A 22,466-nucleotide genomic window follows, 5' to 3' on the forward strand; every position below is an offset into this window, starting at 1 on the left:
TTTGACTGATTTTTTTCATCGGTTTGTGTAAGATGTTGCAACTAAAGCAAAGTCATGTACAACTGTGCTTTCATTTAGGAACAGATTAGATAAGGTGCCAGTAGGTCTGACGTAGGGAAAACATCTTGCATGTTACATGCCCTAGATAACCTGAGAATACTTTTCTGATCTTATCATCTATGATTTAATTATCACCTATCATTCTTCATATACGTCCCGTTTTAATATTCATATTACCCTAGCACCCAGAGATCTCGGTCAGGACTGAATCCCAGTTGCAGTAGGTGCTGCATAAGCATACATGGTGATTAGTGCCTTGATTCGAAGATTTCCCCAAAAAAAAGTTCCAAGCAAAAATTTCTTGCTATCAAACTGAATTTAAAAATTTAAATTCCTGGGGTAATATTCCTTTCTAGCATGTCTTCCTAATTCCTGTTGAGATTAATACTTCATACAGACAGATATAGAAGTACATATCTATAGTGCTTATAAATTGAATGTTTATATAGATCTGAAAGACAAGAGCTCAAAGTAGTCAATGTATAGGTATTATTTTCCAGTAAAAAACCAGCAGACTTTCATACGGATTTATTCTGTAGGAAGTCATGCAATGGATAATAGTGAGAATGAAGTTACACACAAATGAAGAATACACTTTCTGTGTATTTTACTCTTGCTCTGGTTTGACCTATACAGAACCTGAACTTCTGAACAGCACAAACTCCCCCAGTCTTGCACCCCAGTCACCCCTTGATACTTTCTGCCACAAGCCATTAGCTTTTCGTCCCATGGACAACCTGTCTAGTGGAAATCCGGCTGAAGCTACATATGAAAGTGATATGAGATTTGCAGAAGTGAATTTATTGTAGGAAGGGGGTACAAATTCTGTGGGTTTTTTTATTTGTGCTGCTTGGTGTGCGTACATGTTATGATCTTACTAGGTAAGTTATATTTAGATTGGGGCTGCCCTGGCTGTACCGCAACTTCTCAAATAAAGCTTCTCAATTAGTTTATTTTTTAATTCAGGTTTCCGCTGAGAATTCAATGGACTTGAGTGGAACTGAAACAGTGAGGTAGGGAAAGACTCAGTGGAAGGAAAGGCTCCCTGTTTGTCCACCGCCGAATGTTTGCAAGGAAATGCCATAGGGTAAAACTTTACCGTGCTCTCTTGAAGGAAGTGTCTCTGCTCTATGTTGATTAACACAGATACCAGCTTGATAACCACCTTCCCTACAGAAACAGCTACATTACAGAGGCTGTGCTTCCTTATAGGGTGTCTTTGTAAAAGAGAGAACCTAAAAAGAGCAGTAATAATTTACAAATAAATTATTTATGGAGAGGACGGCAAGAGTGGAAAGGTTTGTTTTAGGGCTTACCGTACCAAAGTCATCAGTACTGAAGTACAGGAAAAGAGATCTTTAGGTAGGCACTAAAGAACAAAAACTGTAGAAATTTTGCATAAAACTAGGTTCTGAATCAATCTATTTGTTAATTGTTAGTCTATTGTAAAAGAAGAAAAAAACAGGCAACATGTGGTAACTTTAGTCAGCATTTCTGAACGGGGAATGATAAACACCTCTGCCTGGCTCTGGCATTTATCAGTACTGAGATATTATTACCACATAGAGTCACAGCATGGTTACTGTTATCATCAAAAAAAAAGAGCCAGCTAATCTTAATGGTTTGTAAAGCCGTTACCTGCACTGGTCTGACATTTATCATGATCATTTTACCACATGAGTCCTACATTGCAAAGGTATTTTATCTGGAAGGGACATCACTATGAATTATTATTTGCAGCTAGGTAGAAAATTGTATGTTGTAGATACCTTTTCTCATTATAAATCACAGTCACATTTCACCATTACCCACACAAAGCTGCTGAGCCCAGGCTTTTTGCCATAACACTTAGTCTCGCTCCCTTTTATAGTTCCGTGAAAATATTGGGTACTCTTTCATTAAAATGGTTGATACTGGTGGTTTTTTTAAATGCTATATACACGCTTGATTTTTCTGTAGTACAGAAGAATTTGTTTTTCCACTTGAGAAGCTGAAGAGGATAAACTGTTCATTTTTTTTATTAAAGCTTACTCTCGCTTTAGTTTTTGTGGCTGGGCTTGTCTTTACACTTGACCTTGTTGATGGAATATTTAACAGATCAGATGCAAGATCTTATGTTTCATTTGCAATACCTATGTATTTGCTTACTTTCTGTAAAGCCTTGAGTTCCACTTTCCTAGAAATTTCCCCCTTTCAAATTCCTAAGCAGGAAGATTTTTTAATTTTTTTTTTTTTTTTGGGGGGGGGGGGGGGGGGGGTTGGGGGGGGTTCTCTTTACCATGCTCAAATGGAGGGAGGAAATCTTTAAACACGGGTTTGTATAAATAGCTGTGGAGAAGGTATCATTTCGCAGCCCAGCAGTACAGGGCGCAAAGGAAGGAAAACACTCTGAACAGCTGTTAAAGTCTCCAGCTAAGTCTAGAAAATGAAGCAGACCAATTTTGATAAAATTAAATAATATCGGTTTTCATTATACTCTTTTTATTGTGAAAATCTGAGGTAAAGATTCCCATTTGGAAAGGTAGACTCTCTTTCCCCTATGAAGATTTCTGAAGGAAAAGAGTCATCATAATCACATATATCAGATAAAGAATGAGGGACCAGTTAATGCTTTTTTCATTTTTTGGGCAAAATACAGAAGATGTAGGTGATAATTTCAGCAGATCAAGATACTCCGAAGTGATTCGCAGACGGTTTGCCATGTAATATTTTCATAGAACTTATATTTAAAATTAGGGTTACCGTCTTTAAAAATAGGGCTGTCTCCCTTTAAACAGAGCAAAACTGTGGAGGTGCTATTTTGTTTATATTTAAATGAAGAATGCATTGAAAAAAACCACTTAATATTATATAAGCTCTTTTGTTAATGAGCTTTGGATAAACATTTGGGCGCAGAAGAAAACATGATGTGCCTGTAACATAACAGTGGCTGGGTAAAAATGAATGAAGAAAGTAACCTTTAGCACTCATGTCCATAAAGAATACTTAAGCAAATCCCACCGAATCTTTCTTTTAATCATTAATTTTAAATGGACGTAGATGTTTACAACAAGCCACTTTTTGTTTCAGAACAGGAAGTCCAGGGTTTATCTCCAATAACTCACGTTTGCTAGGAAGGGATGTATGTCTCTAACCTGACATGCATTCATTATTTTGTAAGGTACTGGAGTCTGACCCGTGACCCTCCTCAGACCTGCTGCATTATTCATGTCTGACTTACTTTGTATAGTTTTACTCCAGCGCCCATTTCCCCTTACCAGGCATTGCAGTGGCTTGTGCATGTTTAATGTTAAATGGCATTTATGGCTCACATTAATGCCTAATTTTATCACGAGCCATGGTTTCTTTTTATGCTCTCGAGCCTCACAGCTGAACTGCTGAAAAACCCCGGTGATTTATGATTCTGCATAAAATATCAAACTATTGATCTGCCACCTAATCTATGTCTTGTTGTTGTTGTTCTTTAAGCATGGTTTTCTCTCATTTTCTTACACGGCTCTTCTCACCTTGTTTTGCTTTTTTTTTTTTTTGGATAAGATTTCTGCTGTGGTTAAAACGTCACACACTGTTGCTACAGCAAAATCTGTCTGCCAAGACTTTTTTTCCAACAATTCGCGACTGATTCAGCTGCTGAGAGAAAGACAGGTCTTGTCTGGGGCTTTTTTGGTTTGTTTATTTTGTGTGTTTTTTTTTTCTTTTTTTAATCGGAACTGAGTGGGTTAGGTGGATTTTTGAGTGCTAATGAAATTGTGAGACTTATGGCGCTGGCTACAGCCAGCCGTAGTGTGGGCAGACGCTCTGTGAGCTTCCCCACTGTGCTGCTGTGCAAGCATCCCCGCTGTTATGTTTGCTATAGTTTTAATGTCTGTGAAAAATTCCTGATGCAACTAAATTATGTTCTGCCCTCTTGTTTGTATAAATAAACACCCGACTTAGCCAATTCATCTTGCTCCTGCCCATTTTAGAAGCTTGCCCTGTCACACAATGCTTAACCCCAGTCCTTGATAGCTTTGGTGTTATCAGGGAATGAAAACTTGCTTAAATGAGAGTGCTCTGTTGGCTTGATTATTTTTTCAGAGATGTCAACTGCCCAAAACTCGGCTTTCATTCGGTAAGTCTTCATATTCTGGAAGTCATGCTGGCTAAAATACACAGATTTTTATGTATAAGTATATACATAAATTACTTGTATCACTCCTAACATTGGGATAGTTTAATGTTACCGTATGCCACATAAAAGGTCTAGTTTTAATCACTTGCAGTACACTGTGGCAATCGTCTCGTGAAGATACATTGTAAAATATTTTCTTATTTTAAAAAAAAAATAAATCTGTAAGAAGCGTTCAAACTAACTAATGTTTGCTATAAGGAAAATAACCAATTTGTGATCTGAATTGATTTTACTTTTTATTCATGCCTCAGAAATAGATGTCGCAAAAGAAAATGAGAATCGCGTGAAACCTCTTTCTATGGGCAATTGATAAATTCATCCTATGTGATATAAAAGTGGGGTTTGCAATGAATATTCATACAACTTTTGTGATCCATTAGCAAGACCCAAGCCAATGACTTCACAACTCAGTCCCATTTAACAAAAATATATGTGGAATTAATGGGAAAAAACAGCACTTGCAAAAGTTAAACTTTAATGTATCAAACTCCAGGTGCCGGAGTTTGAGGGAAATAACCAATAATAGTCATTTTTTACATATTTGATGGGACTGATTATGCAATGTGCAACTCTAAATGGCTTATAGCACATTGTAGCATGGTTCCATCCCATTGGCTACAGTAGGGTGCAGGCAGATGGATGACAGTGACAAGGAGAGAAGTGCTTTTGCTTAGCCGTGCGTTAAGATGCCATCCAGAAGCTCTGTGCACTGCAGACACTTCATTAGGATGCCAGGATAATGGTAAACTACCACTCAGAGTGACACCCCATTTCCTGCTTACTGAGCTCTCCAACCTCGGCAGATGTCAACAATCTCACAGTGCTACAGAGCAGACCTAACTTTCCAGGCACTTTGACTCCAATTTTTTTCCCTTAACAGTGCCATACATTACATGCAATATGTAACAGCAAGTACCAAGCAGAAAACAAAATTTGCTGACCTAATTATAACAAAGCAGCATCTGACTTAGGTACTGCATGCCCAGCGTACATACAACCAGTTAGGCGGCATAAAAGAGGAATGATCTTCCTCAGTCAATTTTGGGGGGTTAATTAGACTTAGGACTTTGATAGCTAATGGGTAGCCTGATCCTGACTGAAATGACTGTGCTTCGCTGCTAACTTCTACCAAGCCTCGGAAAAATATGCTGAGCTCTTCCCCGGTATTTCATACACTGTTACAGCCTTGTGCTGGGTTTTCTGCACAGAAAAAGCAGACTCGAGCATCTGGACGTTGTGATATTTTCTCTGCAAATGCACAACTCAAGGCCGTAACGCACCTCCCCAACAGCAGTTAAAGCCAGCAGAGAGACTGCGCTACGATGCTTGACCTGCACTCCTTTCCAGAGAAACACAAAGAGTGGCTCACACTTTCAGAAATGGTCTTCAGATAGAGAAGCATTATCCATAAGGTCAGGATTTCTAATTTAATTTAATTTCTTGAACCTATTGGGGTGTGTTTATGTATGTTTTTTTAAATCAGGAATCCTGTTTATTTTATATACAGGGTTATTTCCCCCCACTCTTTTTTGGCTAATGAGGTGGCTCAACAGCAGTCCTCTGCCCTACCACAGCGAAAGTCCTTCACTACTTATTTTTGTTGGATAAAGGGGTGGAAGAATGACAAGGCATCACTGCCAGCTCTCAAAATCCCTGTTCCCCTCTCCTTTACAGCCTCCTCTTGCCTGCACTGCCCATGCGGAGGATGGCTTTGACTGGCATCCCTCTGGTCCTCTCCCGTGTTCTCCAAACTGCCATGTCGGCTGAGCACCTGGAGATGGCCAGTGACTTGGGACAGAGAAAACCAGAGGTGGTGTGGAAAGGTGCACGGAGATGAGGTGGCAAAGCATTTCTCAGATTTCACCTTACATGAAAATTAGGAAGATGCTGTGTAGGAACTGTCCCAGGACAATCCCAAAGTCAGGGCCGTGTCCTGCCACGTTTATTCAGCTGTTGTCTGTTTTCCCTGGGGCAAAATTCCCACCAAAGGTCTCAAATGCACTCTGACTTCGCCCACTGTGAACGGTGCCCTTGGCATCGCCGTCGAGAGGTGGGATCGGGCCCCTTGTCCGTACTCCGGAAGAGATCCAGGAAGAGTAAAAATTGGAGATGTGTTGTAGGTGGTTAAGCTGTAAATTTATATGCTTCAAAAGAGACTTTTAAAATATGCTGGAAATAATTTTGTGAATATTCATTCTGGTATTTTTGCTCTGCTCTGTCTAACCTTTAGTGTATTGACCTCCAGCAAAAGAAGGAAGCAAGGAAGTTCATTTCTCAGATGACCCATATGAATGGGTTAAAAGGATTCAATATTTTTAGTAATCAAAGAAAAGCATACATTTTATTCTTGCTTTTTTTTCCACCCCCTTCTAACATTAAAAAAAAAAAAGTAAACAGCATCTCCCCAAGGGAGATTTAGATTTGAAGACTGTTCATTATATCATTTGAATAAGACTAGACCTGGCCTTTTGACTTTGAACCACTACCAAATTTCAGGCTGTGAGGAAATTGTTCTACATTTCCTGACAAATTGAGTTAAGCAGACATTAAGTGGGCTTTAAGAAAACAAATGGCCATCTTTATCACAGGTGGACACTGATGGCTTAATGGGGCCTGGGCTGATTGTATCACTTCTAATGGCTTGACGGGAAGCATTAGGGTTTTTGCATAAAGAACTGGCATTTCGAACCCTGCTAACACAGACCTGTCAAGCGTTCTGTATCCCTTTGTGCATGGAAGCAGATGTTTGTATGTATACTATGAACTGGCATTAGAGCAAGCGACAGATGCCTGTATGAATGCCAGGTTTGTGAATTTTTACAGCAGGAGCATGTTCTGAGGAAGTACAGCCCTGCCCTCTATCATAGGTAATTCCCAGTGGAACTTGCTAAATCCCAGCTATGTTTTCATTATTTGGTTTTCCTAGCAACTGGATGAATGTGTCTGTCCTGAAAACGCGAGAGATGAGAACGCTACCAAATTCTTGCAAATTCACAGTATCGAGGCTGTTTTGAAGTTGTTATTTTCTGCAATTTCCTTTTGCACCATGTAATCTAAACCAACCTTTCTCAAAGGGGAAAGTGGTATAGCTGTATAATTAAAACTTGCATTAACACTAGCCGGTGAACCCGTCTCCCCCTTCCTCGTTCTCCCCCCCGCCCCAAGGAAAAAAAGAAACGCTGAATTCGACACACAGCATTTCGCTGCCTTCTACATTCACAACTTACCCTATAGTTGTCTGTCAACAATACGAACAGGTAGCTTGTAGTCCATTAAACAAACACAGTGCCCCCCTCACTTTTATTTGACATTTTATTTGGCTGTGACAAATGAGCAGCAGTTGGATTATAACATAATTTGTCTTGTCTTTATTACCAGCACAAAGGACACCATTCATTAATTATTCTGCCGTTGCAGCTTAACACTAACTGGAAAGGTCCCTCTTCGGACAGATGGCGGGGACGATGTTATTTATATCAATCAGCCAAAATCCTCAACAAGGATTACTGTTCCTGAGACTACAATGATTTATTTCTTTTTACCTCACCCTCCCTCAACCCCCTTCTGCTTTCAGAGATTTCTCTATAAAAACGAAATTTGATGGGAATCTTAAAGCAAAGCCATATTTAACCTGTTAGCTTGCAAAACAACATGCATGCTACATCAGTTTAACTACACAATATTAGTTGCATATTTTGAATCATTTCAGCTTTTTTTTTTGCCTTTTTTTTTTTTTTTTGATCTTTAACTCTACAGAAAAGATTAACTGAGGGTCTTGGAGCAGCAAGTTCAGCAAAAGTTTGCCTTTTCTGTAACACCATACTGCTGTTGTCCCCAGAGACCACCAGGATCAGGAAACAGTGCCAGCTGTCAGGATTTCTGTCTCTGATAAGATGAGATGACCCACCTTATTACACAGAGACCAGCAGTAGACCCTTCTGCGAGATGAACTCGGATGTTTATTAAAACTCCAGGCTACACTGAGGGTCAAATCGTACAGGAGACAGATGCTCATCAATTCCTACTGGATGCAAGTCTTCATTTGGTATCAAGGGGTGGAGGGATTTTACCTAACTTGTTCCGTCTTGTTAACGATCCTGCCCAAGGCGTGATCAAACAGGAATCATTTCTATTGTCCTAATCCAGATGTAAAAATCATCCGAGCGTCGCTTACAAGGTCTCAGAAATGCTGCCCTTCCCTGCAAACGTCCTCCTTCCAGAAGTGATCTGCACGCATTTTTATATCACATCAGGACCGAGACATTTAAAGTTTTATCTAAGTTGCACACACTGTTAATAAAGACTAAAATACAGAAACTTTCATTGTCTGAAGAAATTATTGGTATAACCTTGCTATCCTGATTAGTTTGCAAATATTAAAAGTCCCATCAAGACAAATATCAGCAACATGCAAATACCCTTGCAGGTTGTGATTAAGATTTTAAATGTATCCTTTTGCTTTTAGTTAATGAAAAACAAAGTCTTGGAGGATCTAAGTTGTAATTTATTAAACATGAAAGGCTCCTTGATGAAATATAGAAATGAGATATATTTTGCATTTCAAAGATTTAAGCTGACAACTTACTTGCATGCAAATAAGAGCAAGATTTGTAAAAATATTTGAAAAGAAATTATTCCTGAATGTACTTATTACAATAATGTGGCATGTAGATAAGAGAAACACACAGCATTAAAAGACATTCATTTCTCCAAAGTCTTAAAATTAGCTTCTTTCTGCCATTGTGTATTAATGTTCTTCTTCAGGAATGCAGCATATTAAAGAACTGAACAGAATTAGTAATAAATTTGTTAATTACAAATTTAAGCAACACAACTGTGTTGTTTTCCCAATATGTTTTTTTTCAAAAGCAGAATTGCTAATGCATTTTAATCATTTATGTATAAACATTTGAAGATAAAATATTCTGAAGTTTATCAATTTCAAGAGCTGTTTATTTGCTGGCAAAATAGGGCATGTTATACAACATATATCTTATCATTTTTGCTCATCAAATCCCCATTTGCTGAATGCAAATTTCTCTGGTCTAAGTGCTCTTGCACCTCAATTTAAATGAATAATAGGATAGACTCTATTAAAATCGGTTTAAGGTTGCCATGGGTGACATATCAGTAGGGTTAAAATGAGAAAAAAGGTCACAGAGGCAGTCCTTACAACCTGTTTTTTTTTTTTATTATTATAATGAAGCATATGTAAGTATCTATGTAGGTTTAAACGACAGCATATTGATATTGTAGACAATACTTAGTTTGTGGGTCTTTTTCTTTTCTTTTTTTTTTTTTAGGCAACATAGTCCACACCAAATAAATGTGAAATTATAGTGTCATCAATAACTCTGGGAACGTATTCAGTTGCACTGAAAATTAGAGAGTAAGCCTCAGTGCAATAACGCTGTAGACTGACAGATTGTGGATTTGTAGAAATAACTGAGAACTCAGAAAAAGACTGTACTTTTGCTGCGGCAAATCCTTCATTTCAAGGAGCCAGCAAGGTACTGTAATCATATTAACAAAGCAGCCAGAAACTATACCCAAACACCTCATTTAAGAAGAATTTTGAGTCTTCAGCTAACCTGATTTATGGGATTATGCATGCAGTTATTTGATAAGTATTGAAAATACTACCACTTCACACTGAAGGCTTCCTTGATCTATCTTTTTGTGTGTGTGTCATAGTCTTATCCTGTTTAAAGCTTAAAAAATACCGCTTCTGACCATTCTAAAGACTTAAAGAATAAAGTAAAATCACAACTTTCCGGAATTTTTTTTGGATCCTTTAAAAGTCAAATCTATTTATTTTAGTAGTCCCCGTATTACTCACTTTTTTTTATGTTATGCATGATTTTCATTTGGATTTCACAGATTCAGATTTTTGGTACTAGGAAGCGTTATAGTTCCTTTTCTTTTTTTTTTTCTTTTTTTTTCTTTTTTTTTTGTAACCTACAATAAGAAGAAAAATCTCCTTATTTGCTAAGGTTACAGTGTTGGTTTAATTTTCATAGGAGCAGTGGAATATTTTGAAGTGAGTAACATTTACCAAGTCATTAGTTTTATGCAAACTAGGAAGGAAGATGAAAGAAAAAAAATTATCAATTATTTATAGATTGTTAAAATGTATCATCGTGCAGTGCTACTGTATAGAAATGACAATTAGCCAAACTTACCTTCTATAATTAATAATGCATATATTATGCTCTTTGGGCAACTAATCACCAGTTCTACAAATTTGTTTGACACTGCTGAAGATACCTAGCACACGCGCGGGTTAAACCGGGAGAAGCAGAACAATGTCCTCCCATTAAGACGTGGCCAGCTTGAACAGGCTTTCAGCTCTGCTTGCAGCTAAAACTCACACCACGCTTCCAGTTGACAAAATGGTGGTCTACCAAAGCGCTTGACAACCTGATTGGCACATGCGAAATTAAAATCCAAAGGCTCCTAACGGAAAAGGTCTCCCAAACTGGCGGTTTGACTGATACACTGAAAGCAACCCACTGCATTTATCACCCTCTGCCTCGACTTGAAACTTCGGAAGACGGTAACAGCAGTGCTCCTTATGTCCAAGCTACTGGCCAGGCAGGCGCAGATCAGCAGGCCACGCTGCGCAACCTGTTTCTCCGGCGGTACAGATTTGGAAACGGCAGATATAGCTCGCGAGGGGCAGCCGCTCCATTCGCACCTATCAAAACAACAGGCAGGGCTGCCACGCGTTCAGCTAGAGGAGCGGAGCGGGCGTGAGGCAGCACCGGCACGGGTGCGAAGGGATGCCGTAATCCCGACGGGGATGCGCGTCCCGGTTCTGGCACCGCTCCCCTGGGGACGGGGTGAAGGTGGTCCTGATGGAGGCAGCGCTCGTGGCCAGGTGGCTTCTTCAGCCCGACCTGCTTTGCTCCTCTGTGTTTTAAGGAGGGACCCTTAAGCACCATTTTTCCCTTGAAACTGTTTTTCCCTTTGAAAAGCTTTTTTTTTTTTTTTCCTTTACGTTTTATTTTTTCCCTTTGGAAATTTGATCTCACGGTACGGCTATTAGCATCAGGTCTCTCACTGAAATGTCACGTATTGCATCCCCTTTTTGTGGGCGCCTAAGAGCATCCTTATGGTAGCTGTGGTGGGACTCAGACACTTAGATGCTGGCAGCTAATCACGTCGGAAAGTTACCCTGTTGTATCCACGCTACCCTCCAACCGTGCCAAGACGTGAGGAGCTTCTGGGACGTTTCATGCAGTGTCTCAGGTGCTCTAAGGCATATTAAATGGCACTAGATGCATCATGTTTTAGTAAATATATTTACCTGATGTAGCTGAGCATTTGTTTATTTAGTTATTTAGAGGTTGGCTGTATCTGCAGGCTTGTAATCTAGCTCACTAGCTCTTACTCTCAGAGGTGGGTCGTGCTCTGTTGCTGATGCTCTCTTCTGCCACCAAAGGGTTGGGAAAGGGGCATGAAGAATTTAGGTGCACACAGGGAATGTTGTCCCAGCACATCTCGACAAAAGTCTCTTGTTATGGAAACATTTGGATCCATAACTGCAGATCTTTTGATCTGTAGGGTACAGCTGCTCCCATGGCTGGTGGCTCGTGTTGGATATGAACCAGTGCCACGCTGAAAAGACCAGGTAAATCATCCTTTTGTGCTTGCTTAGCTTTGTCCCACTGATTTTTACTGCATGATTTTCAAGGGAAGATTCCCTTTGCAAAACTGAACGGTTCCTACCTTGTGTTAAGCCTCGGAAAGAATTCGTTAAAAGCTTTGATCACTGGCTACCTGTTAATACACGGAATACCAAAGAGCCCTCCGCAATCACAGGGGGCAGTACAGAATTATCATTATTTTTTATTTGTGATAAGCATACTATTTGTAATAATTTATGGACATTCTTGAATTTATAAATATCAAGGCTTTGCCAAATTTTTTAACTATCCCTCCATGGCAAATTGTCTTTAAATACTGGCAGTTTTTTCTTTTTAGCATTTACTTGTGGACCAGAAACACTTTCAGTCTATTGCCCCTGGCCTTCTGTGTGAATGTTAGTTAGCAATGCTCATAAAAACTCAATTCATCAATGTGAACATAATTTGCTATGAACAGAAAGCTCACAAAAGGGTGAATTTGTCAGATAGACAGGTGGCCTGAGATCTCTCCCTGATACTGAACGATATGAATAATAGATTCTGGTAAATGTATGCCAAGACTTGAGCTGTAAACACAGCTGCCTCCATTCCCTTCCAGAATAACAGCTTCGAGAACGAAAGCACGGGAACCACAGTTCCACCTGAGGACTAAGCCTGTGCACGTACACACAAACACACACACCACACACACACACACACACACACACAACGTACTTGCAGGCTCACAAAGAAAACAAGCCCCGAAAAGGACGTAACCGTTTCCAGCTTCTTTTGCAGACCCTTGCTATGAACGGATTTTAACATGTGTGGAGAGCAGAAGGAGAGAATAATAGAAATCGTTTAAAATATATTTTAAAATATCTGCAGTCACAGAAATAAATCTCTCTGAGATCCAAAGGGGGAGAGAAAAAACCAAGCCCAAACCCTCAGCTGGCTTTTGTAGGTAAAGGATACAGACAAAAAAGAAAAAAAAAAAAAAGTGTCATAATGTTACACTTGAACATGTATAAAATAAAATTATAGAGCTTTTTTTTCCCTTTGGTACTACTTCCAAAAATTAGTTAACTGTGATGATCGTAGCTAGACCTGCGCAATGGTTGGGTTGGGGTTTATTTTTTTTTCTGTTGCCGGCTATTGGTATTTATTTGTACTGTTTTATTCAGTTTTAGCTGGGTATTTTAGGCTTAAATCATTAGTTACTGTCCACAGACTAAGTTAGAAAGATATTATATGTGCAAAAATGACCTTTAGGCTTTTCTAATGAACAGCATTCTGCTGGATGGTTGCCCAACATAACTTTAGAGCAGGCTGAAGTCTGTTCCAGGCAATCCCAATGACCGACGGTACAAAAGGGTCGCTGTAATGTTTGGGGACCAGTGGGAAGAACCTAATCCCGGGTCAGGCCTCTCTGGCAGCATCATGTAGGTAAGAGGAAAAGGACCATGGGACAGTGACTTTACGTTGCTGAAAAAAAAACCTAAACATGCCTTAAAATGGACTCAGCTGGGGCCAGCCACGTTCATTTTGAGAGCACATTAACAGTGTGGTACAAATGCTCTGATGCAGTTGACTTTAAAGGGCAGACGTGTAATGTATTGCAGAAGAGAACGGCTGGCTGAAGTGCTTGTTTTGGGCTATCAAACACTTTTATTTTTGCAGTTCTAGCTGAGGACTCTCAGCTCCGTTCTTCGCATGGTTAGGGCTTAGTATATTTTCCCCCTTATAGGTAGAAAACAAAGGACTTTCCCCACACTAGAATGCCTTATTTTAGGGATAAGGCAGGCTCCTTATTTGATCCTTCCCTGGCAGCGATATAGCCCAGGAAATGAATAGGGAATTGTATCATCTGAAGTTCATACATGTTTGTTAATATTTGTTATTTAGGGAGGATGCTTCTCTGTAATGAGTTGGCTAAGGTGAGAGACATGTAGCACTGAACGCAGAACCAACACATCCTAAAGCTCCCAAAATGTGACCGCATATGAGATATTAAAGGCAAAATGGAAGTTCTGAACAAATGAAATCACTGTCAGAATAATAAAAGAGAAATGAGCTATGATCTAATCTGTTTTCTAGCAGTGTCACAGAGGAGCTATAATAAAAGCTATTTGCAAAGTTCAGAATCATTTCCCGTGCAAAGCCATTCACACACTATACGACTCTGGACAAATGGAGGGGGTCTTGGCTTTGCCAAAAAATTATATGTGGATAGTTTACTATTAGTTTTAAGTTTGTGCACCTAAATTTCCCAGTTGGCTGCAATTTAAGCTCCCTCCCTCTTTGAGATGGCACACGAACTTGTGCACCTGGCTTTCTCCCTGGCTTTTTGGTGTATCATCTTCACCCCTTTCCAATTACAAACTGCAAGTGTAAAGGACAAACAGAAAAAGAATAAAGTCACATCGCTGGATGCTTGTCTAACCTGCTTTTGCACCGTGTATGCTATAAATGAGAGAAAAGCGAAAGATGTATTGTGTCCTCGTTGGAAATGCTCGTTCTGTTCCTCTCCTTGGAACAATGCATGACGTGCAATCCCAGTTACCGCGTGCCTCTATTTCTGTGGCATCGCCTCTGTAAGCAGTGTGTGAGGAAGAGGCATACAAAAGGGACACAAGGAAGGATGAAGGGAGTATACAAATGCCTTATTCCTCCCTGATCTTCCCAATAAATATATGACAAGTGGTGAAATAATGATGGAGGTGTACTTAGAGTCATGCACAGGGGTAGTGAAGCAGCTGCTCCGTGTGCTCCTCCCATTAAAGCAAGTAAAAAGCACTTTAGGCTGTTCAAAATAGTGATAGTTTCCCTGTGGTTCTTTTTTTAATTTATTTTTTAACATTTTAAAGGAGATATAGGTTGGGCAGCTGGAAACGGGGCTGAACCAAAGGGGAGAGAACATGGAGCAAAGCTGAGCTGTCCTTGCTCTAGGCTGTGGAAAAAAAGTATGAAAAGGTGGAAGAAAAACCCCATCCTGTGCTGATTTCTGCACAAGTGGAATAACAGCAATTGAGCTCTGCAGAGACCTTTCTCATTTCAATTCAGTGCATTTTACCATAAGTAGATTAAGGCACGGCAGAGGGAGAAAAAGAAAGAGAAAATACTATTTCTGCAATATGGCATTCACTGATTTCAAACTTGTGGATATTGTCAGTGGAGATTTAAGAGCAGCATGGATCCCATGCATATCTATAAAGGCTCCCTGTCAATCAACAGGACAGAGATCTACTCACGTGAGAAGAAATGAACTGATTAGCATCAATGGGAAGAGCAGCAACGACAGCGAGCTGTGGGACCTCCCCGGCTCCCTGGAGCCTAACAGTATGGCTGGGAGGTTTCCCTCCAGATGTTTTGGTGTGTGCTATAAGTTATCCCTTGTCCGGGATGGCGTCTATTGGAAACGCAGTTTGATACAGTGATTCATCGTGAAGAGCTGGTGACAAGCTGTAATAAATCACCTCCTGGACTTCATGGGGCTGGGCACTGCCCTCTCTGAGAGGGGCTCTTTCAGACCTGCCTGTGCTTAGCAAAGAGCCCTGCAAAAATACACCATCGTGCAAGTCTCATAATGCAAAGTGGGCAAATCACTTATTTGCACCTGAACGTCTTGGTCGTCTTTGCACAAATCCCTCCCTAATCCTCCCAATTACCGTTGCATCCATCTCCCTTGTCTCCCTTTCCTCTTTGATTGTCAGTCTTTCCCTTTTCCTCAAATATGTCTCGTGCCCCAAAGTAAAGATAATAAAATAAAACAAAAAAAAATAATCACAGAAAGAAAGCTTTATTCAATAGCAATAAATCTATTACCTGGTATATGGGTAAGGTCAGGAATCTTATTCCTTTTGCATTTTACCGGACAAGAGAGTTACTACACAAAGTGATACAATAATTCTCCTGCTGCCTGCAAAAGCACCATCATGCAAACAGCGTGAATCACCAGCAAAAACCAAAGAAGTCAAATAAATATATGATGCATTGCCTCTATGTGGGGGAGCCTTATGTGTAGAGGAGACAAATATTGAGGTCTTTGCCTGGTGGAAGGCAGTATTGCTGTATCAATAGAGATGACTGAGTAACTGGCTTATTGTGGCCTGAAATCTGGGAGCTCGCCCAGTCATGCCATTGCACGATGCTCTTCTCAGAGTGATTTTTGGTATTTTCTGACCTACTGAACATGAAAGCTAAACGGACAGTTTAAAAACAGGAAGCGTAAGACAACCCCACTACCTATCTTATTATAATGCTGGTGTTATTTGTTTATACATATAAAAAAAGCAAATAATGGAATACATATAACTTCCATGGCACTTTTTTTCAAGCGTTTCACTTTCTATTTAACTTATGATAGAGCTTAAGATCAGCCTGTTGCAGAATATGTCAGACTATCTCTTTGCCTACGCAAGCCTGGTCTGAAAAAGAAAGTTGCTTTGTGTTACCTAACTTTGATAATATTGAAATCTACCTCTGCATATACTTCCAGAGCTCCAGTCCCAACAGGACTAGATTACAAAATATTATTTGTATCTGTTTTGATAAATTATTCTTTTTGGTACAGCCTCTCATTTCCACCACCAAACTGCTACATGGTTCCCTAATTATGGCTAATTATTGTACCACTATCAGCAATAATAAAGAAGGGTTTAGTCGGGTAAATTTGCCGTGTTGATTTCGCATGTGCTACAGCTGACCCTGCTGTTTCCATCACAAACACATCACCAGTACAGTAAACGTATTTACGAAGGAAAGAGTGGTATATAATGAACAGCATTTTATAAGCAAGCAGACGCATTATTATTTATGACAAGGAACATACTACATAGCTCACAGTGCTCAAACTGATCAAGAAATAGGATGCATATATAGATTTTCTGATCTTTTGCCTGTTCCCAGAAGTCACAGTAAAACTACATGGCTTTACAAGTAAGAAATGACCTTAAACCCACAGGAGAATACCCATGTGTAGATGAGTCTTTTGGTGACTTAACGCTGCCACGCTGATTCTTCTGAAGGCATGACTTGGAGCTGGCTCAGCTAGACCTCAGCTTTTTGCGCATAAACTCACAAGACAGACATGCCACGATATCCAAGGCCTAATTAGGCACAAACATCCAGCAAAGTGTTAAAAAAAGCCATAAAACCCCCAAACATACTGCTCCTTTTTTTAATTGGAAAAAGGGAATTCCAGGAAATAAAAAATTGCAGGGTATATTGGGCATGTATGACCAAACAACGCAAAAAACCCAACCAAACAAAAATAAACAACAACAACAACCCGAAACTGGGATAGTGAATGAATTAAAGAATCAAAAAGGCCAACATTCCTCCCAAGGATATGTAACCAACCTCCTGGAAAACACACTTTGATTGCATCTGTAGAAGAGGCAGGCTGGTGCACCAGGGGAACGCAGCGCGGCAGCCTCACATCCGACAGGTTACACAGTCCTCTAACGTGCCATATCGCTCTCAGTAAAGCCTCTAAACTTCAGGACAAAGCATTCCGACACCATTTCTCCAGCATGTCGTCTTCAAGTGAGCACCTCCTTTACCTCCCGAAGTAGCAAAATTTATTACAAGCACACAGCTGGGGTGAGGGAGTCTGCGGTCACAAACTAGAAAAGAGCTGCCTCTCCCAGGTCACAGTCCCTAAAATTACTCCTACATTGGTTTGAGGCGGCCTTAGCCTTATCTGAAGGTTTCGGGTTTTTTTTTAACGGCAAATTTATAAGTGTTATGTATACATATACACATACACACATATATATTATAGTAGCTGACAAGAATAAAAGAGTACAAAGGGAAACTTATTTCTTCACTAAATATGCAACTTAATTTGTCATATTAGAAAAAACAAACCTAGACTAAAATACCACCCCTCCTTCCCCCACCAAGTCCCAGCGGTTTGGCATTTTTAAAGAAAAGCTTCTAAGTGCCCCAAGCTGCTTTCTATGTTTAGTGTAGAAGCCTGAGTGCACCACTAAGTCTATAACTCCACTTGAACTATTGCACTAAACATAGAGATGGCCCTTTCTTCCCTAAAACATTCTGGGCCACAAGCTGGATGTGTCAGCAATACAGCAGATGGGGAAAATGTATACAAGTATATTAATTTTGTGGCCCAGATTTATGCAGAAGGCATATTTGCACAGATTTCATATAGGATTTTAAATCTTGTTTTAACCCTTACTAGATAGATGTGAAGCTTGGAAAGAGCACGAAAGTATAGCATAAATGTTTGTGGAGTGGGGGAATGGAAACGAGAGGGCTGCTGCTGCTTGCTTTGGAACCTGATTTACACAAGTTAATCTGCGTGCCTCAGTTTACTCGCTGTGAAATATATATACTAATGCCAGTGGTCTCACAATGACTTTGCAGAGCTTAGTTAATTAGCTGGTAATTAGTTTGGTTCTTAAAGCTTCCTGGATGAAAGCAGAGTTGGGTGCATAAAGCCAAAAAAGAAAGAATATTGTGATTTTTTTTCTTTCTTATTTTTTTCAGGGAAGATCTGCTAATGTGCCTGCATGTTCACAAATATTCAGGTGAGCATTTTTATTCACTCGAAATCTCCCAAAGACAAAAGGGCTGCGCATGCCAGCGTGGAGAAGTATTTCTGAGAACATTCATAGCAGATGTGTGCTCATGACCATCCTGAAAAACTCTTTTCATTGTTTGCACAATGATTTGTCAACGAGTTATAACTGTTCATGAATTATTTGCCAAAGGAAAAAATAAATTCCCTAATGGCTTTACAGGCTGGTCTATACACACTTTTCAAACTGCTTTAGCTATAGCTGTTTAGAAACGCATGCAGCCACTTTGGTGCGACACCCTGCTGCGGTCAGAGATGTACCCGTATCTAGGATGAGGCGACTCAATTAATTTTTACTGTGGTCTACTGAGAAACTCTAATGAAGGCCACAAATTTTTATTTTATTTTTTTTTTCCTGAGGTTTACTGGGTAAACTTAGAGGCGTCGTCTGCGCTGGCAGCGGCGCGGCAGCCCCAGCTGGGCTGGCCGGCGCAGGCATCGCAGGCTGCCGGCACAGCTGGGCTCTGCCGCGGCATGGCGGGGCCGGCGGGAGGTAACACGGCTCCTGCAGGACCGCTGAACGGCACTGATGGGCAGCCGTGGGAAAATCCACTTGCAGCGTGGCTCTGCGGCAGGGTTTCCTGCGTGAGGAAGCCTAGGGTAAGCCTCTGAAGGATCTCTTTTTTCTTTTTTTTTTTTTTGGTTGAAAAGACCAAGCTTTTAAAAAAAAGGAAAAATGCCTAGGTTTTATGTAATTTACTACGTGGTGGGTCTTACAGTCCTTCATTTTGGTGTTCCCGGCAACCATGGTGGGACCCTCGACCCCCAGTGAGATGCTGAGAGACCCTGGGCAATGCACTGGGACACATTCAGCACCTTCAGCAGGAGTGCAGGCAGCAGCCTGAACTGACCCAATACTGTAAATACGCACACAGCCACCAACAGCAGAGAGGCCGTGAAGAAAATCCTCTCCCAGATTCCGCTGGAGACATAAACGTCTCTCTCTCTGGGCTCCCTTCCCAGCCTCTGCCTCTCTCCTAGGCCTAGGTGGTCCTGCCCTTTCCTGCAGGACATGGTAGCACCGATACCTCAACCCACCCGTTGCTCTCCAGCAGGGAAAGCACGCATTCACTGTGGCACTAATGTATAAGCTAGTCTGTAAAGAGACCTGAGTTGTAAGTTATCACTGTAATACCGTTATAAAGTAAATCCTTACAACACTGAGTATTATATGTAAATACTAAGTATTACAAAGCTTCCTGTTATGCTCCACAACCAACCTCATGCACCTCTTGTGTTAAAATTAAGGCAACTTTAGGACTATCACCGGGCTTATCTTTATCTATTTCTGAAGTTTATCCAAATAAACTTTATATTGAGGTATGTTGGGACAGGTAAGACTTACAGAAACAAATAATTTTGTGAGGCTGGTCCTAGCTGCTTATTGTGTGTGCAAATTTGTCTTTATGTCACTGTACATGCCCACGTTGTGGGTCTGTACCTTCTTGTTCAAACCAACATAGCCAGAGAAGGATAAAGACTGTAAATCACCCCTTAAATTTATCTCAGCCCAGAACATCGTGGGACTTAATGACTGACACACTGTGGAAGTGACAGGCAGGAAAACCCTGTTAACCCTCAGGTCCAGAAGATAAGCTAAAACATTTTCAAAGAATTCATCGTGCCTGGCATCATAAAAGTGGCTCAGTTCATTAGGTGAATGATTTCCAGTGAATTTTTAACTCAACTTCCATGTAAGTAATGCACAATAGGAGACCAATCTAAACCATCCGTTAAAATATTCTCCTGAGTAAATTCGACGAGCTTAGGCAAAAATAAATAAATAAATATATGTATCAACTGAAAAGCCTGCATTTATGTAGTACCTTATTCAATAACTCAGGAGAACATACAGTATGCTATCTGCAGGATAACATTTTTTTTTTTCCTCCAGATGTCTCTTTTTCCTTCCAGAAGTTGCAGAGCATTGGACAAGCAGTAACAGATGATGAACACATGCATAACTACAAATGGGCAAGCTGATTGTTTTCAGAATTGGTATAAACATTTGCTCTTGGATTGAGATTTAGCCCATAGCAAATCTTTACATTCTCGTTATAAACCTCTGACAAAAAGAGCTTCTAATGAAAATGCTGACAGTGTGAAAACGTGGTTATGGTCAGGAAAACAAATGGATAAAAAGTGGCATTTTGTAGTTCCATATGTATACTTCATCAGGGAAGTCTTTGCTAAGTTTACATTTCAAAGCAAAAGCTTGATGATAACCGCTTCTCCTACCCTTTCTCTTTAGGGCCTCCAAACCTACTAGTATTTCTGCTATCTCCAACACTGGCATTTAAAAAAACACAACCCAACAACAGAGGCTGGGATCTGAACTTCTCGGAGAGCTTAGTGAGAGAGCCAGCGGCTGGATTTTTAGCATCTCTTTTATTTTTTATTATATAGATAATAGTAGAGCCCAACAGCCCCAGTCAGGACATGGCCTCACTGTGGTAGGGTGTTAAAGACTGAAAAAAGGGGGGAAAAAAGCACCCATGGAGAAGAGAACTGCATTGTGTGTGTTTGCATGGGGGCCATGGCAGGAGGCAGAGAGGAGGAGGAGGAGGAGGAGGAGGAGGAGGAAGGTCCCAGCAGGACAGGAGAGGTGAGACAGGTACTCTGGGAAGGCTTTTCCAAAGGCCACCACTACTTCTTGGGACATATAGAAAGAGGTCCCTGTCCCTTTTCTGCCTAAAAGTGGGGTGTCCGGAGGGCTATGGTGTTTCTTTTAAACTTAGACTTGTTGGTTTTGGGAGCTTCTTTGGTGGAACTGCCAATATGGGAAACAAGGAGGATTACAGTGCTGGGGAGTGCTTGAGACATGCATTATGAGAAAAACAAAATCAAGAGAAAAGGATGGTTTAGGGCATCTGAGACATGTACAGCACTGATGGGTATACTGGAGGGCAAGGGAGGGCTTGTATGATTCTGTACCCACAGTGGTGGGGAGAAGTTTGAGTGGCTATAATAGCCCCAGACATACCATGCCCACAGCCTTGCCGGCCATTTCACGATCCTCAGGGCAGCGCATGAGAAGAGGCAGATGCATATAAAGCCTGTTGAATATTCTTTATCAAACCACAAGCAAAGTGCAGGTCAGCGGGTAATAATGGAACAGAAATGTGGGTTTACAGGCAAAGACCATCTGAACGTTTTTTGGGGGAAGCCATTGAATTAGGTGCTGACAGAGCACTTATGTCTTTCTTCAGCCCCATCAGGGCTTGCTTTAAACTAGCAACTATGCAATGAAAGAAAAAGATAAGAAAACATAAGATAGAAACAGGGGAAAAAAAAAAAAAAAAAAGAAAATCCCTAACCCAACTTCTTTAGGACCAGGAACGCCAAACAAACATGGGACTGATAACGGGGAGGAAATCAGACCAAGCAGTGGTGCAATAGGGCGTGCAGGGCAGTAAAATCTGGCATGGTATTTACAGTGCCGTCCCTGTTCATGGTGGGGAGGGTGGCAGGATCACCTCTCCTTTACCGATGGGTCCTGTCCAGTTCTGGAGCCCATTTTTATGAGGAAGACACTGAAAATAGTCAGGATACTCACACAGCCCAAACCCCTAAAACTGAGTGAAAAAAAAACCCAACCCTGAATACCGTGCTAAAAGTAACGAAGTATGTGGTGAGATAAAAGGAGCTTGGTCAAATCATGACTGGGGGTGCCGGAGGAATGGCAATGAATGACTAACACCTGAAGGAAGCAGCAAACATGAAGGATAAGAGCGTGTCTCCTCCGGAGCCAGCACGAGTTTTGTTACTGACTTCAGTGTGACCCACGTTCTACTGCAAGGAGACAGAGGAAATGTTCAGCACAATGAAGAGGATATTGGAAGGAATGTTTTTGCATAAAGCAAATTAAAATGTAGCTGAATTTCAGGAAGACCTCCTGACAGCAAGATTGCCTGTGGAACTGGAAAAGCCTCACGCTGCCACAGACAGTAAACAAATACACTGCACAGAAAGATTTTGCTGGCTTGTGGTATAATGAACACAG

At 40.7% G+C, this 22,466-nt stretch overlaps 1 protein-coding gene across 15 annotated transcripts in view; it reads right to left on the minus strand.

Annotated features, from left to right (window-relative positions):
• ARHGAP15 (Rho GTPase activating protein 15) overlaps positions 1–22,466 on the minus strand; it is a 347,486-nt gene that overhangs the window by 24,452 nt on the left and 300,568 nt on the right. The window lies entirely within an intron of this gene.

Source organism: Phalacrocorax aristotelis, chromosome 5 (assembly GCF_949628215.1).
Source record: "Phalacrocorax aristotelis chromosome 5, bGulAri2.1, whole genome shotgun sequence".
In the NCBI taxonomy this organism is placed as follows: Eukaryota; Metazoa; Chordata; class Aves; order Suliformes; family Phalacrocoracidae; genus Phalacrocorax; species Phalacrocorax aristotelis.